Source organism: Lissotriton helveticus, chromosome 9 (assembly GCF_964261635.1).
Source record: "Lissotriton helveticus chromosome 9, aLisHel1.1, whole genome shotgun sequence".
NCBI classification, from domain to species: domain Eukaryota; kingdom Metazoa; phylum Chordata; class Amphibia; order Caudata; family Salamandridae; genus Lissotriton; species Lissotriton helveticus.
Window position 1 is genome coordinate 763508596 of NC_136070.1, and position 16128 is coordinate 763524723.

Consider the following 16128-nt stretch of genomic DNA (forward strand, 5'->3'; position numbering starts at 1 on the left):
TTGAAAAAGTAATAATTCACATCCAACATTAATTTACAGCCAAAAGATTCAATGTTAAAATTTCATCGAAATTGACCATTTTGGGAACGTTCAACAGCTCCGCGGTAATCGTTTTTCGGCAGAAAATTGATTTTTTTGGACTGTACCTAAAATGATTCAAAATGTCAATTGGATCGTGCCTCATGTTGAATAACCACTTTTTAAACTCTCACAGTGACCAAAATTGCCATTTTTACAGAGTTTTGCTTACTCAGAAGCTTCAATTTTGACCAATTTCAGGCACAGAAATTACTTTAATCACATTTATTGTAGTTGAAAAAGTAATAATTCATATCCAACATTAATTTACAGCCAGAAGATTAAATGTTAAAATTTCATCGAAATTGACCGTTTTGGGAACGTTCAACAGCTCCGCGGTAATCGTTTTTCGGCAGAAAATTGATCTTTTGGACTGTACCTAAAATGATTCAAAATGTCGATTGGATCGTGCCTCATGTTGAATAACGACTTTTTAAACTCTCACGTGACCAAAATTGCCATTTTTACAGAGTTTTGCTTACTCAGAAGGTTCAATTTTGACCAATTTAAGGCACAGAAATGACTTTAAACACATTTATTTTAGCTAAAAAAAGTAATAATTCACATCCAACATTAATTTACAGCCAAAAGATTCAATTTTAAAATTTCATCGAAATTGACCATTTTGGGAACGTTCAACAGCTCCGCGGTAATCGTTTTTCGGCAGAAAATTGATTTTTTGGGCTGTACCTACAATGATTCAAAATGTCAATTGGATCGTGAATCATGTTGAATAACCACTTTTTAAACCCTCACAGGGACCAAAATTGCCATTTTTACAGAGTTTTGCTTACTCAGAAGCTTCAATTTTGACCAATTTCAGGCACAGAAATGACTTTAAAAACATTTATTTTAGTTGAAAAAGTAATAATTCACATCCAACATTAATTTACAGCCAAAAGATTCAATGTTAAAATTTCATAGAAATTGACCATTTTGGGAACGTTCGACAGCTCCGCGGTCATCGTTTTTCGGCAGAAAATAGATTTTTTGGACTGTACCTAAAATGATTCAAAATGTCAATTGGATCGTGCCTCATGTTGAATAACCACTTTTTAAACTCTCACGTGACCAAAATTGCCATTTTTACAGAGTTTTGCTTACACGGAAGGTTCAATTTTGACCAATTTCAGGCACAGAAATGACTTTAAACACATTTATTTTAGTTAAAAAAGTAATAATTCACATCCAACATTAATTTACAGCCAAAAGATTCAATGTTAATATTTCATCAAAATTGACCATTTTGGGAACGTTCGACAGCTCTGCGGTCATCGTTTTTCGGCAGAAAATTAATTTTTTGGACTGTACCTAAAATGATTCAAAATGTCAATTGGATTGTGCCTCATGTTGAATATCCACTTTTTAAACCCTCACAGGGAACAAAATTGCCATTTTTACAGAGTTTTGCTTACTCAGAAGCTTTAATTTTGACCCATCCCAGGCACAGAAATGACTTTAAACACATTTATTTTAGTTGAAAAATTGATAATTCACATCCAACCGCAATTTACAGCCAAAAGATTAAATGTTAAAATTTCATCAAAATTGACCATTTTGGGAACGTTCGACAGCTCCGCGGTAATCGTTTTTCGGCAGAAAATTGATTTTTTGGACTGTACCTAAAATGATTAAAAATGTCAATTGGATCGTGCCTCATGTTAAATAACCACTTTTTAAACACTCACAGTGACCAAAATTGCCATTTTTACAGAGTTTTGCTTACTCAGAAGCTTTAATTTTGACCCATCCCAGGCACAGAAATGACTTTAAACACATTTATTTTAGTTGAAAATTGATAATTCACATCCAACCGCAATTTACAGCCAAAAGATTAAATGTTAAAATTTCATCAAAATTGACCATTTTGGGAACGTTCGACAGCTCCGCGATAATCGTTTTTCGGCAGAAAATTGATTTTTTGGACTGTACCTAAAATGATTCAAAATGTCAATTGGATCATGCCTCATGTCGAATAACCACTTTTTAAACCCTCACAGTGACCAAAATTGCCATTTTTACAGAGTTTTGCTTACTCGAAAGTTTTAATATTGACCAATTTCACGCACAGAAATTACTTTAAACACATTTATTTTAGTTGAAAAAGTGATAATTCACATCCAACCGCAATTTACAGCCAAAAGATTAAATGTTAAAATTTCATCGAAATTGACCATTATGGGAACGTTCGACAGCTCCGCGGTCATCGTTTTTTGGCAGAAAATTGATTTTTTGGGCTGTACCTACAATGATTCAAAATGTCAATTGGATCGTGAATCATGTTGAATAACCACTTTTTAAACCCTCACAGGGACCAAAATTGCCATTTTTACAGAGTTTTGCCTACTCAGAAGCTTCAATTTTGACCAATTTCAGGCACAGAAATGACTTTAAAAACATTTATTTTAGTTGAAAAAGTAATAATTCACATCCAACATTAATTTACAGCCAAAAGATTCAATGTTAAAATTTCATAGAAATTGACCATTTTGGGAACGTTCGACAGCTCCGCGGTCATCGTTTTTTGGCAGAAAATTGATTTTTTGGGCTGTACCTACAATGATTCAAAATGTCAATTGGATCGTGAATCATGTTGAATAACCACTTTTTAAACCCTCACAGGGACCAAAATTGCCATTTTTACAGAGTTTTGCTTACTCAGAAGCTTCAATTTTGACCAATTTCAGGCACAGAAATGACTTTAAAAACATTTATTTTAGTTGAAAAAGTAATAATTCACATCCAACATTAATTTACAGCCAAAAGATTCAATGTTAAAATTTCATAGAAATTGACAATTTTGGGAACGTTCGACAGCTCCGCGGTCATCGTTTTTCGGCAGAAAATTGATTTTTTGGACTGTACCTAAAATGATTCAAAATGTCAATTGGATCGTGCCTTATGTTAAATAACCACTTTTTAAACTCTCACAGTGACTAAAATTGCCATTTTTACAGAGTTTTGCTTACTCAGAAGCTTCAATTTTGACCAATTTCAGGCACAGAAATGACTTTAAACACATTTATTTTAGTTGATAAAGTAATATTTCACATCCAACAGCAATTTACAGCCAAAAGATTAAATGTTAAAATTTCATCTAAATTGACCATTTTGGGAACGTTCGACAGCTCCGCGGTAATCGTTTTTCCGCAGAAAATTGAATTTTTGGACTGTACCTACAATGATTCAAAATGTTTATTGGATCGTGCCTCATGTTGAATAACCACTTTTTAACCCCTCACAGGGACCAAAATTGCCATTTTTACAGAGTTTTGCTTACTCAGAAGCTTCAATTTTGACCAATTTCAGGCACAGAAATGACTTTAAACACATTTATTTTAGTTGAAAAAGTAATATTTCACATCCAACATTAATTTACAGCCAAAAGATTAAATGTTAAAATTTCATCGAAATTGACCATTTTGGGAACGTTCGACAGCTCCGCGGTAATCGTTTTTCGGCAGAAAATTGATTTTTTGAACTGTACCTAAAATGATTAAAAATGTCAATTGGATCGTGCCTCATGTTAAATAACCACTTTTTAAACACTCACAGTGACCAAAATTGCCATTTTTACAGAGTTTTGCTTACTCAGAAGCTTTAATTTTGACCCATCCCAGGCACAGAAATGACTTTAAACACATTTATTTTAGTTGAAAATTGATAATTCACATCCAACCGCAATTTACAGCCAAAAGATTAAATGTTAAAATTTCATCAAAATTGACCATTTTGGGAACGTTCGACAGCTCCGCGATAATCGTTTTTCGGCAGAAAATTGATTTTTTGGACTGTACCTAAAATGATTCAAAATGTCAATTGGATCATGCCTCATGTCGAATAACCACTTTTTAAACCCTCACAGTGACCAAAATTGCCATTTTTACAGAGTTTTGCTTACTCGAAAGTTTTAATATTGACCAATTTCACGCACAGAAATTACTTTAAACACATTTATTTTAGTTGAAAAAGTGATAATTCACATCCAACCGCAATTTACAGCCAAAAGATTAAATGTTAAAATTTCATCGAAATTGACCATTATGGGAACATTCGACAGCTCCGCGGTCATCGTTTTTTGGCAGAAAATTGATTTTTTGGGCTGTACCTACAATGATTCAAAATGTCAATTGGATCGTGAATCATGTTGAATAACCACTTTTTAAACCCTCACAGGGACCAAAATTGCCATTTTTACAGAGTTTTGCCTACTCAGAAGCTTCAATTTTGACCAATTTCAGGCACAGAAATGACTTTAAAAACATTTATTTTAGTTGAAAAAGTAATAATTCACATCCAACATTAATTTACAGCCAAAAGATTCAATGTTAAAATTTCATAGAAATTGACCATTTTGGGAACGTTCGACAGCTCCGCGGTCATCGTTTTTTGGCAGAAAATTGATTTTTTGGGCTGTACCTACAATGATTCAAAATGTCAATTGGATCGTGAATCATGTTGAATAACCACTTTTTAAACCCTCACAGGGACCAAAATTGCCATTTTTACAGAGTTTTGCTTACTCAGAAGCTTCAATTTTGACCAATTTCAGGCACAGAAATGACTTTAAAAACATTTATTTTAGTTGAAAAAGTAATATTTCACATCCAACATTAATTTACAGCCAAAAGATTCAATGTTAAAATTTCATAGAAATTGACAATTTTGGGAACGTTCGACAGCTCCGCGGTCATCGTTTTTCGGCAGAAAATTGATTTTTTGGACTGTACCTAAAATGATTCAAAATGTCAATTGGATCGTGCCTTATGTTAAATAACCACTTTTTAAACTCTCACAGTGACTAAAATTGCCATTTTTACAGAGTTTTGCTTACTCAGAAGCTTCAATTTTGACCAATTTCAGGCACAGAAATGACTTTAAACACATTTATTTTAGTTGATAAAGTAATATTTCACATCCAACAGCAATTTACAGCCAAAAGATTAAATGTTAAAATTTCATCTAAATTGACCATTTTGGGAACGTTCGACAGCTCCGCGGTAATCGTTTTTCCGCAGAAAATTGAATTTTTGGACTGTACCTACAATGATTCAAAATGTTTATTGGATCGTGCCTCATGTTGAATAACCACTTTTTAACCCCTCACAGGGACCAAAATTGCCATTTTTACAGAGTTTTGCTTACTCAGAAGCTTCAATTTTGACCAATTTCAGGCACAGAAATGACTTTAAACACATTTATTTTAGTTGAAAAAGTAATATTTCACATCCAACATTAATTTACAGCCAAAAGATTCAATGTTAAAATTTCATCGAAATTGACCATTTTGGGAACATTCGAAAGCTCTGCGGTCATCGTTTTTCGGCAGAAAATTAAATGTTTTGGACTGTACCTACAATGATTCAAAATGTCAATTGGATCGTGCCTCATGTTGAATAACCACTTTTTAAACTCTCACAGTGACCAAAATTGCCATTTTTACAGAGTTTTGCTTACTCAGAAGCTTCAATTTTGACCAATGTCAGGCACAGAAATGACTTTAAACACATTTATTTTAGTTGAAAAAGTAATAATTCACATCCAACATTAATTTACAGCCAAAAGATTCAATGTTAAAATTTCATCGAAATTGACCATTTTGGGAACGTTCGACAGCTCCGCGGTCATCGTTTTTAGGCAGAAAATTGATTTTTTTGGACTGTACCTAAAATGATTCAAAATGTCAATTAGATCGTGCCTCATGTTGAATAACCACTTTTTAAACCCTCACAGGGACCAAAATTGCCATTTTTACAGAGTTTTGCTTACCCAGAAGCTTCAATTTTGACCAATTTCAGGCACAGAAATGACTTTAAAAACATTTATTTTAGTTGAAAAAGTAATAATTCACATCCAACATTAATTTACAGCCAAAAGATTCAATGTTAAAATTTCATAGAAATTGACAATTTTGGGAACGTTCGACAGCTCCGCGGTCATCGTTTTTCGGCAGAAAATTGACTTTTTTGGACTGTACCTAAAATGATTCAAAATGTCAATTGGATCGTGCCTTATGTTGAATAACCACTTTTTAAACTCTCACAGTGACTAAAATTGCCATTTTTACAGAGTTTTGCTTACTCAGAAGCTTCAATTTTGACCAATTTCAGGCACAGAAATGACTTTAAACACATTTATTTTAGTTGATAAAGTAATATTTCACATCCAACCGCAATTTACAGCCAAAAGATTAAATGTTAAAATTTCATCGAAATTGACCATTTTGGGAACGTTCGACAGCTCCGCGGTCATCGTTTTTCGGCAGAAAATTGATTTTTTGGGCTGTACCTACAATGATTCAAAATGTCAATTGGATCGTGAATCATGTTCAATAACCACTTTTTAAACCCTCACAGGGACCAAAATTGCCATTTTTACTGAGTTTTGCTTACTCAGAAGCTTCAATTTTGACCAATTTCAGGCACAGAAATGACTTTAAACACATTTATTTTAGTTGAAAAAGTAATAATTCACATCCAACATTAATTTACAGCCAAAAGATTCAATGTTAAAATTTCATCGAAATTGACCATTTTGGGAACGTTCAACAGCTCCGCGGTAATCGTTTTTCGGCAGAAAATTGATTTTTTTGGACTGTACCTAAAATGATTCAAAATGTCAATTGGATCGTGCCTCATGTTGAATAACCACTTTTTAAACTCTCACAGTGACCAAAATTGCCATTTTTACAGAGTTTTGCTTACTCAGAAGCTTCAATTTTGACCAATTTCAGGCACAGAAATGACTTTAATCACATTTATTGTAGTTGAAAAAGTAATAATTCATATCCAACATTAATTTACAGCCAGAAGATTAAATGTTAAAATTTCATCGAAATTGACCGTTTTGGGAACGTTCAACAGCTCCGCGGTCATCGTTTTTCGGCAGAAAATTGATTTTTTGGACTGTACCTAAAATGATTCAAAATGTCAATTGGATCGTGCCTTATGTTGAATAACCACTTTTTAAACTCTCACAGTGACTAAAATTGCCATTTTTACAGAGTTTTGCTTACTCAGAAGCTTCAATTTTGACCAATTTCAGGCACAGAAATGACTTTAAACACATTTATTTTAGTTGATAAAGTAATATTTCACATCCAACAGCAATTTACAGCCAAAAGATTAAATGTTAAAATTTCATCTAAATTGACCATTTTGGGAACGTTCGACAGCTCCGCGGTAATCGTTTTTCGGCAGAAAATTGAATTTTTGGACTGTACCTACAATGATTCAAAATGTTTATTGGATCGTGCCTCATGTTGAATAACCACTTTTTAACCCCTCACAGGGACCAAAATTGCCATTTTTACAGAGTTTTGCTTACTCAGAAGCTTCAATTTTGACCAATTTCAGGCACAGAAATGACTTTAAACACATTTATTTTAGTTGAAAAAGTAATATTTCACATCCAACATTAATTTACAGCCAAAAGATTCAATGTTAAAATTTCATCGAAATTGACCATTTTGGGAACATTCGAAAGCTCTGCGGTCATCGTTTTTCGGCAGAAAATTAAATGTTTTGGACTGTACCTACAATGATTCAAAATGTCAATTGGATCGTGCCTCATGTTGAATAACCACTTTTTAAACTCTCACAGTGACCAAAATTGCCATTTTTACAGAGTTTTGCTTACTCAGAAGCTTCAATTTTGACCAATGTCAGGCACAGAAATGACTTTAAACACATTTATTTTAGTTGAAAAAGTAATAATTCACATCCAACATTAATTTACAGCCAAAAGATTCAATGTTAAAATTTCATCGAAATTGACCATTTTGGGAACGTTCGACAGCTCCGCGGTCATCGTTTTTAGGCAGAAAATTGATTTTTTTGGACTGTACCTAAAATGATTCAAAATGTCAATTAGATCGTGCCTCATGTTGAATAACCACTTTTTAAACCCTCACAGGGACCAACATTGTCATTTTTACAGAGTTTTGCTTACTCAGAAGCTTCAATTTTGACCAATTTCAGGCACAGAAATGACTTTAAACACATTTTTTTTAGTTGATAAAGTAATAATTCACATCCAACAGCAATTCACAGCCAAAAGATTAAATGTTAAAATTTCATCAAAATTGACCATTTTGGGAACGTTCGACAGCTCCGCGGTCATCGTTTTTCGGAAGAAAATTGAATTTTTGGACTGTACCTACAATGAATCACAATGTCAATTGGATCGTGCCTCATGTTGAATAACCACTTTTTAAACCCTCACAGGGACCAAAATTGCCATTTTTACAGAGTTTTGCTTACTCAGAAGCTTCAATTTTGACCAATTTCAGGCACAGAAATGACTTTAAACACATTTATTTTAGTTGAAAAAGTAATAATTCACATCCAACATTAATTTACAGCCAAAACATTCAATGTTAAAATTTCATCGAAATTGACCATTTTGGGAACGTTCGACAGCTCCGCGGTCATCGCTTTTCGGGAGAAAATTGATTTTTTGGACTGTACCTGAAATGATTCAAAATGTCAATTGGATCGTGCCTCATGTTGAATAACCACTTTTTAAACTCTCACAGTGACCAAAATTGCCATTTTTACAGAGTTTTGCTTACTCAGAAGCTTCAATTTTGGCCAATTCAGGCACAGAAATGACTTTAAACACATTTATTTTAGTTGAAAAAGTAATAATTCACATCCAACATTCATTTACAGCCAAAAGATTTATTGTTAAAATTTCATCGAAATTGACCATTTTGGGAACGTTCGAAAGCTCCGCGGTAATCGTTTTTCAGCAGAAAATTGATTTTTTGGACTGTACCTAAAATGATTCAAAATGTCAATTGGATCGTGCCTCATGTTGAATATCCACTTTTTAAACCCTCACAGGGAACAAAATTGCCATTTTCACAGAGTTTTGCTTACTCAGAAGCTTTAATTTTGACCCATCCCAGGCACAGAAATGACTTTAAACACATTTATTTTAGTTGAAAAATTGATAATTCACATCCAACCGCAATTTACAGCCAAAAGATTAAATGTTAAAATTTCATCGAAATTGACCATTTTGGGAACGTTCGACAGCTCCGCGGTCATCGTTTTTCGGCAGAAAATTGATTTTTTGGGCTGTACCTACAATGATTCAAAATGTCAATTGGATCGTGAATCATGTTCAATAACCACTTTTTAAACCCTCACAGGGACCAAAATTGCCATTTTTACTGAGTTTTGCTTACTCAGAAGCTTCAATTTTGACCAATTTCAGGCACAGAAATGACTTTAAACACATTTATTTTAGTTGAAAAAGTAATAATTCACATCCAACATTAATTTACAGCCAAAAGATTCAATGTTAAAATTTCATCGAAATTGACCATTTTGGGAACGTTCAACAGCTCCGCGGTAATCGTTTTTCGGCAGAAAATTGATTTTTTTGGACTGTACCTAAAATGATTCAAAATGTCAATTGGATCGTGCCTCATGTTGAATAACCACTTTTTAAACTCTCACAGTGACCAAAATTGCCATTTTTACAGAGTTTTGCTTACTCAGAAGCTTCAATTTTGACCAATTTCAGGCACAGAAATGACTTTAATCACATTTATTGTAGTTGAAAAAGTAATAATTCATATCCAACATTAATTTACAGCCAAAAGATTAAATGTTAAAATTTCATCAAAATTGACCATTTTGGGAACGTTCGACAGCTCCGCGATAATTGTTTTTCGGCAGAAAATTGATTTTTTGGACTGTACCTAAAATGATTCAAAATGTCAATTGGATCGTGAATCATGTTCAATAACCACTTTTTAAACTCTCACAGTGACTAAAATTGCCATTTTTACAGAGTTTTGCTTACTCAGAAGCTTCAATTTTGACCAATTTCAGGCACAGAAATGACTTTAAACACATTTATTTTAGTTGATAAAGTAATATTTCACATCCAACAGCAATTTACAGCCAAAAGATTAAATGTTAAAATTTCATCTAAATTGACCATTTTGGGAACGTTCGACAGCTCCGCGGTAATCGTTTTTCGGCAGAAAATTGAATTTTTGGACTGTACCTAAAATGATTCAAAATGTCAATTGGATCGTGAATCATGTTCAATAACCACTTTTTAAACTCTCACAGTGACTAAAATTGCCATTTTTACAGAGTTTTGCTTACTCAGAAGCTTCAATTTTGACCAATTTCAGGCACAGAAATGACTTTAAACACATTTATTTTAGTTGAAAAAGTAATATTTCACATCCAACATTAATTTACAGCCAAAAGATTCAATGTTAAAATTTCATCGAAATTGACCATTTTGGGAACATTCGAAAGCTCTGCGGTCATCGTTTTTCGGCAGAAAATTAAATGTTTTGGACTGTACCTACAATGATTCAAAATGTCAATTGGATCGTGCCTCATGTTGAATAACCACTTTTTAAACTCTCACAGTGACCAAAATTGCCATTTTTACAGAGTTTTGCTTACTCAGAAGCTTCAATTTTGACCAATGTCAGGCACAGAAATGACTTTAAACACATTTATTTTAGTTGAAAAAGTAATAATTCACATCCAACATTAATTTACAGCCAAAACATTCAATGTTAAAATTTCATCGAAATTGACCATTTTGGGAACGTTCGACAGCTCCGCGGTAATCGTTTTTCAGCAGAAAATTGATTTTTTGGACTGTACCTAAAATGATTCAAAATGTCAATTGGATCGTGCCTCATGTTGAATATCCACTTTTTAGACCCTCACAGGGAACAAAATTGCCATTTTCACAGAGTTTTGCTTACTCAGAAGCTTTAATTTTGACCCATCCCAGGCACAGAAATGACTTTAAACACATTTATTTTAGTTGAAAAATTGATAATTCGCATCCAACCGCAATTTACAGCCAAAAGATTAAATGTTAAAATTTCATCGAAATTGACCATTTTGGGAACGTTCGACAGCTCCGCGGTCATCGTTTTTCGGCAGAAAATTGATTTTTTGGACTGTACCTAAAATGATTAAAAATGTCAATTGGATCGTGCCTCATGTTAAATAACCACTTTTTAAACTCTCACAGTGACCAAAATTGCCATTTTTACAGAGTTTTGCTTACTCAGAAGCTTCAATTTTGACCAATTTCAGGCACAGAAATGACTTTAAACACATTTATTGTAGTTGAAAAAGTAATAATTCACATCCAACATTAATTTACAGCCAAAAGATTCAATGTTAAAATTTCATCGAAATTGACCCTTTTGGGAACGTTCGACAGCTCTGCGGTCATCGTTTTTCGGCAGAAAATTAATTTTTTGGACTGTACCTAAAATGATTCAAAATGTCAATTGGATCATGCCTCATGTTGAATATCCACTTTTTAAACCCTCACAGGGAACAAAATTGCCATTTTTACAGAGTTTTGCTTACTCAGAAGCTTTAATTTTGACCCATCCCAGGCACAGAAATGACTTTAAACACATTTATTTTAGTTGAAAATTGATAATTCACATCCAACCGCAATTTACAGCCAAAAGATTAAATGTTAAAATTTCATCAAAATTGACCATTTTGGGAACGTTCGACAGCTCCGCGATAATTGTTTTTCGGCAGAAAATTGATTTTTTGGACTGTACCTAAAATGATTCAAAATGTCAATTGGATCGTGCCTCATGTCGAATAACCACTTTTTAAACCCTCACAGTGACCAAAATTGCCATTTTTACAGAGTTTTGCTTACTCGAAAGTTTTAATATTGACCAATTTCACGCACAGAAATTACTTTAAACACATTTATTTTAGTTGAAAAAGTGATAATTCACATCCAACCGCAATTTACAGCCAAAAGATTAAATGTTAAAATTTCATCGAAATTGACCATTATGGGAACGTTCGACAGCTCCGCGGTCATCGTTTTTTGGCAGAAAATTGATTTTTTGGGCTGTACCTACAATGATTCAAAATGTCAATTGGATCGTGAATCATGTTGAATAACCACTTTTTAAACCCTCACAGGGACCAAAATTGCCATTTTTACAGAGTTTTGCTTACTCAGAAGCTTCAATTTTGACCAATTTCAGGCACAGAAATGACTTTAAAAACATTTATTTTAGTTGAAAAAGTAATAATTCACATCCAACATTAATTTACAGCCAAAAGATTCAATGTTAAAATTTCATAGAAATTGACCATTTTGGGAACGTTCGACAGCTCCGCGGTCATCGTTTTTTGGCAGAAAATTGATTTTTTGGGCTGTACCTACAATGATTCAAAATGTCAATTGGATCGTGAATCATGTTGAATAACCACTTTTTAAACCCTCACAGGGACCAAAATTGCCATTTTTACAGAGTTTTGCTTACTCAGAAGCTTCAATTTTGACCAATTTCAGGCACAGAAATGACTTTAAAAACATTTATTTTAGTTGAAAAAGTAATAATTCACATCCAACATTAATTTACAGCCAAAAGATTCAATGTTAAAATTTCATAGAAATTGACAATTTTGGGAACGTTCGACAGCTCCGCGGTCATCGTTTTTCGGCAGAAAATTGATTTTTTGGACTGTACCTAAAATGATTCAAAATGTCAATTGGATCGTGCCTTATGTTGAATAACCACTTTTTAAACTCTCACAGTGACTAAAATTGCCATTTTTACAGAGTTTTGCTTACTCAGAAGCTTCAATTTTGACCAATTTCAGGCACAGAAATGACTTTAAACACATTTATTTTAGTTGATAAAGTAATATTTCACATCCAACAGCAATTTACAGCCAAAAGATTCAATGTTAAAATTTCATAGAAATTGACAATTTTGGGAACGTTCGACAGCTCCGCGGTCATCGTTTTTCGGCAGAAAATTGAATTTTTGGACTGTACCTACAATGATTCAAAATGTTTATTGGATCGTGCCTCATGTTGAATAACCACTTTTTAACCCCTCACAGGGACCAAAATTGCCATTTTTACAGAGTTTTGCTTACTCAGAAGCTTCAATTTTGACCAATTTCAGGCACAGAAATGACTTTAAACACATTTATTTTAGTTGAAAAAGTAATAATTCACATACAACATTAATTTACAGCCAAAAGATTCAATGTTAAAATTTCATCGAAATTGACCATTTTGGGAACATTCGAAAGCTCTGCGGTCATCGTTTTTCGGCAGAAAATTAAATGTTTTGGACTGTACCTACAATGATTCAAAATGTCAATTGGATCGTGCCTCATGTTGAATAACCACTTTTTAAACTCTCACAGTGACCAAAATTGCCATTTTTACAGAGTTTTGCTTACTCAGAATCTTCAATTTTGACCAATGTCAGGCACAGAAATGACTTTAAACACATTTATTTTAGTTGAAAAAGTAATAATTCACATCCAACATTAATTTACAGCCAAAAGATTCAATGTTAAAATTTCATCGAAATTGACCATTTTGGGAACGTTCGACAGCTCCGCGGTCATCGTTTTTAGGCAGAAAATTGATTTTTTTGGACTGTACCTAAAATGATTCAAAATGTCAATTAGATTGTGCCTTATGTTGAATAACCACTTTTTAAACCCTCACAGGGACCAACATTGCCATTTTTACAGAGTTTTGCTTACTCAGAAGCTTCAATTTTGACCAATTTCAGGCACAGAAATGACTTTAAACACATTTTTTTTAGTTGATAAAGTAATAATTCACATCCAACAGCAATTCACAGCCAAAAGATTAAATGTTAAAATTTCATCAAAATTGACCATTTTGGGAACGTTCGACAGCTCCGCGGTCATCGTTTTTCGGAAGAAAATTGAATTTTTGGACTGTACCTACAATGAATCACAATGTCAATTGGATCGTGCCTCATGTTGAATAACCACTTTTTAAACCCTCACAGGGACCAAAATTGCCATTTTTACAGAGTTTTGCTTACTCAGAAGCTTCAATTTTGACCAATTTCAGGCACAGAAATGACTTTAAACACATTTATTTTAGTTGAAAAAGTAATAATTCACATCCAACATTAATTTACAGCCAAAACATTCAATGTTAAAATTTCATCGAAATTGACCATTTTGGGAACGTTCGACAGCTCCGCGGTCATCGCTTTTCGTTAGAAAATTGATTTTTTGGACTGTACCTGAAATGATTCAAAATGTCAATTGGATCGTGCCTCATGTTGAATAACCACTTTTTAAACTCTCACAGTGACCAAAATTGCCATTTTTACAGAGTTTTGCTTACTCAGAAGCTTCAATTTTGGCCAATTCAGGCACAGAAATGACTTTAAACACATTTATTTTAGTTGAAAAAGTAATAATTCACATCCAACATTAATTTACAGCCAAAACATTCAATGTTAAAATTTCATCGAAATTGACCATTTTGGGAACGTTCGACAGCTCCGCGGTCATCGCTTTTCGGGAGAAAATTTATTTTTTGGACTGTACCTGAAATGATTCAAAATGTCAATTGGATCGTGCCTCATGTTGAATAACCACTTTTTAAACTCTCACAGTGACCAAAATTGCCATTTTTACAGAGTTTTGCTTACTCAGAAGCTTTAATTTTGGCCAATTCAGGCACAGAAATGACTTTAAACACATTTATTTTAGTTGAAAAAGTAATAATTCACATCCAACCGCAATTTACAGCCAAAAGATTAAATGTTAAAATTTCATCGAAATTGACCATTTTGGGAACGTTCGACAGCTCCGCGGTCATCGTTTTTCGGCAGAAAATTGATTTTTTGGGCTGTACCTACAATGATTCAAAATGTCAATTGGATCGTGAATCATGTTCAATAACCACTTTTTAAACCCTCACAGGGACCAAAATTGCCATTTTTACAGAGTTTTGCTTACTCAGAAGCTTCAATTTTGACCAATTTCAGGCACAGAAATGACTTTAAACACATTTATTTTAGTTGAAAAAGTAATAATTCACATCCAACATTAATTTACAGCCAAAAGATTCAATGTTAAAATTTCATCGAAATTGACCATTTTGGGAACGTTCAACAGCTCCGCGGTAATCGTTTTTCGGCAGAAAATTGATTTTTTTGGACTGTACCTAAAATGATTCAAAATGTCAATTGGATCGTGCCTCATGTTGAATAACCACTTTTTAAACTCTCACAGTGACCAAAATTGCCATTTTTACAGAGTTTTGCTTACTCAGAAGCTTCAATTTTGACCAATTTCAGGCACAGAAATTACTTTAATCACATTTATTGTAGTTGAAAAAGTAATAATTCATATCCAACATTAATTTACAGCCAGAAGATTAAATGTTAAAATTTCATCGAAATTGACCGTTTTGGGAACGTTCAACAGCTCCGCGGTAATCGTTTTTCGGCAGAAAATTGATCTTTTGGACTGTACCTAAAATGATTCAAAATGTCGATTGGATCGTGCCTCATGTTGAATAACCACTTTTTAAACTCTCACGTGACCAAAATTGCCATTTTTACAGAGTTTTGCTTACTCAGAAGGTTCAATTTTGACCAATTTAAGGCACAGAAATGACTTTAAACACATTTATTTTAGCTAAAAAAGTAATAATTCACATCCAACATTAATTTACAGCCAAAAGATTCAATTTTAAAATTTCATCGAAATTGACCATTTTGGGAACGTTCAACAGCTCCGCGGTAATCGTTTTTCGGCAGAAAATTGATTTTTTGGGCTGTACCTACAATGATTCAAAATGTCAATTGGATCGTGAATCATGTTGAATAACCACTTTTTAAACCCTCACAGGGACCAAAATTGCCATTTTTACAGAGTTTTGCTTACTCAGAAGCTTCAATTTTGACCAATTTCAGGCACAGAAATGACTTTAAAAACATTTATTTTAGTTGAAAAAGTAATAATTCACATCCAACATTAATTTACAGCCAAAAGATTCAATGTTAAAATTTCATAGAAATTGACCATTTTGGGAACGTTCGACAGCTCCGCGGTCATCGTTTTTCGGCAGAAAATAGATTTTTTGGACTGTACCTAAAATGATTCAAAATGTCAATTGGATCGTGCCTCATGTTGAATAACCACTTTTTAAACTCTCACGTGACCAAAATTGCCATTTTTACAGAGTTTTGCTTACACGGAAGGTTCAATT